Raw genomic sequence first — 2,805 nt, 5'->3', positions numbered from 1 at the left:
AATCATGAAAGGATGAACTCTAAACTGAATTATGTGGCTCATTCCTTAAATTCACCACATAATTCATATAGATTAACCCCTCTCTCGATGGTGGTTGAATCTTTGAAGAACAAGAGTTTCCTCTTTGGATCAACCACATGAATTGAGGAGGAAAAGAGGAGTTCATCAATTCATTGTAACAAGCAGAGCTCTTCCCCCTAATGAATGGTGGGGTTTAGTGAATCATAGCTCCAATTTCAACAACAATTGCCATAAACAAAAATTAAACTAAGTGTGTAGAAAGATGAAGAATAAAAAGGAAATGCTCAAAGACTCAAAACTGAAATTGAGAATTCAAGAATTCATAAATGAAAACTACAAATTAAGCTACATTACTACTAAGGAAGAAGAGAAGGGGAAGTGAAGAAGAGTGTATGAAGGGGAGGGGTCCGAAGACCCACTCTCAATGGAGTGTGCCAATTCACAGAATTCCAAATTGGTCTCCTCCGTATCCCCCCCAATCCAACCTCCTAATGCTATGAGGCTATGGCCTTTATATAGGCTTTTCTAAATTACAAATTGAAATGAAATTAAAAGCAAATTACAAACAAAATGAAAATTAACTATTCTAGATGATTCTTGTGGCCTTGATTGGTTGAGATTTATGGGCTTTGCTTGCTTGATTTGGATTAGCTTCATGAAGGAATTCTTGTCAAACAGAGGAAGAAGAGCTCATTCACATTGCTTCTGGCCCAATGGCCTGGCGTTATTGGTAAACACGCCAGTTCAAAGGACGTTGGCAACGTGCCAATACACTTCCTGGGCTGGTAGCTTGGTGCTTGGGCGTTACTAGCCCAAGTTGTTGCTAACAACTTGCTTTTCTTCTTCTTGACTTTACTTTCATGCTTAATGTTGCCCAGAATTTGAGTGTCAATCCTTTGCCTAAATATGAACTATGATATATCATTGGAAAGCTCTTGATGTCTACTTTCCAATGCCACTGAAATCACCTCATTTGGACTTTCCTAGCTCAAGTTATGCTCCATTGAAGAGGGCAAGGTCAGGCTGCCCTGGTTGGGCGTTTTTGTGGATAACGCCACCAATAACGTGCTCAACAACGCCCCTAGCCCAAATTTCTTGGCCTGGGCGTTGTTGCTGGAGTTGCCAAGGAACACGCCAGTTCATTTTGGCCCTGGCAACGTGTTCGACTCCCCCTCCTTGGCCTACTCATGCTTCCTTGAATTTCAACCTCATTTCCTTGTTTTTTGGGGCCTAAAGATGACTCTGATTCGAGCTTCCATTTTATGCTCCACTATAGACTATTATGTATGGTTGGAAAGCTCTAAATATCAGCTTTCCAATGCAATTGGAAGCACTCAATTTGGACCTCTATAACTCAAGATATCTTCCATTGAAGGAGGTAAGGTCAGGCTGCCTTGTTGGAGTTGTTGTGGATAACGCCCCTATATTCCAAGTTAGCAACGTGCTACCTCCATTCTTCACCATCCAAAGCTTCCTGGCGTTGTTACCAAACACGCCAATGCTTTCTTGAGTTGGCAACGTGGTTGGCACCAAGACTTGGCGTTGGCAACTTGATTGGCACCAAGACTTGGCGTTGGCAACTTGGTTGGTGCCTTGATTGGCGTTGGCAACTTGGTTGGTGCCTTGATTGGCGTTGGCAACTTGGTTGGTGCCTTGATTGGCGTTGGCAACTTGGTTGGTGCCTTGATTGGCGTTGGCAACTTGGTTGGGCGTTGCCAACTTGGTGAGCAAGCCAGAAACAATACTTTCCATGTTTGAGGCTCTAAATGAAGCCAACATTTGAATCTTCAAATGAACTCCAATTTCATATTGTGATATATGGTTGATAAGCTCTTGATGTCTACTTTCCAATGCCACTGATTTCACCTCATTTGGAGTTTTCTAGCTCAAGATACACGTTCTTGAAGATAGCATCCTCAATCTGCCTGGGCGTTGTTGCCCAAGTTGTTGGCAAACACGCCAGCAACAACGCCAGGCTCTTCTTCAACTTGGCTTGGGCGTTGCCAACTTGGTGTTGGCATTGGCAACGTGCTACTCTTCCCTTGGTGGCTTCCCCTGATGGCTCCTGGCGTTGCCAACTTGTTGCTCAAGTTGGCAACTTGCAATGCTTCATTTCCTTGCTCTTGGGGCTTGAGTTTCCCTCTGATTTGAGCTTCCATTCCTCGCCACATTATGGACTATTATATATCGTTGGAAAGCTCTTGATGTCAGCTTCTCAACGCAATTGGAATCATGCCAATTGGATCCTTGTGGTTCAAGATATTCATCCATGAAGAGGGGGAGGTCAAGCTGCCAACTCTGCTGGACACACACTAGCAAGTTGCCAACTTGATTTCCAAGTTGCCAACTTGCTTGTTCTTCCTTTCTCCAATATTTTCTTGCTCCATTGTCTTCTTGCTTCATCACCTAACATAAACCAAAGAACTTTCCTCAAAGTTTTGCCATCTTATGCAATAATTTTCAAGGGAATCATTCACATCAACTTGTATATAAACTCCTTGATTTATTTGCATGAATTATGCCAAATTTCACTTAATTCTTGGTTCATGGATGCATGAAGTAAAACTCCCAAAATTGCTCATTTATTTCAAAGAAAGTGAATGAACCTAAGCTAAAACTAACTAAACTAACTAGTTAAAATGGCAAATATGCGAATGCATCACAACACCAAACTTAAACCTTGCTTGTCCTCAAGCAAGAAAAGAATCATGCAATAGAGATTGACAATCCAAGGTTAGAAGAATAGCAAGTTAATGTTCATGGCAAGCTAGTTTTCTATGCATG

This window comes from Arachis duranensis, chromosome 5 (assembly GCF_000817695.3).
Source record: "Arachis duranensis cultivar V14167 chromosome 5, aradu.V14167.gnm2.J7QH, whole genome shotgun sequence".
Classification (NCBI taxonomy): Eukaryota; Viridiplantae; Streptophyta; class Magnoliopsida; order Fabales; family Fabaceae; genus Arachis; species Arachis duranensis.
This window is presented reverse-complemented; position numbering follows the sequence as displayed.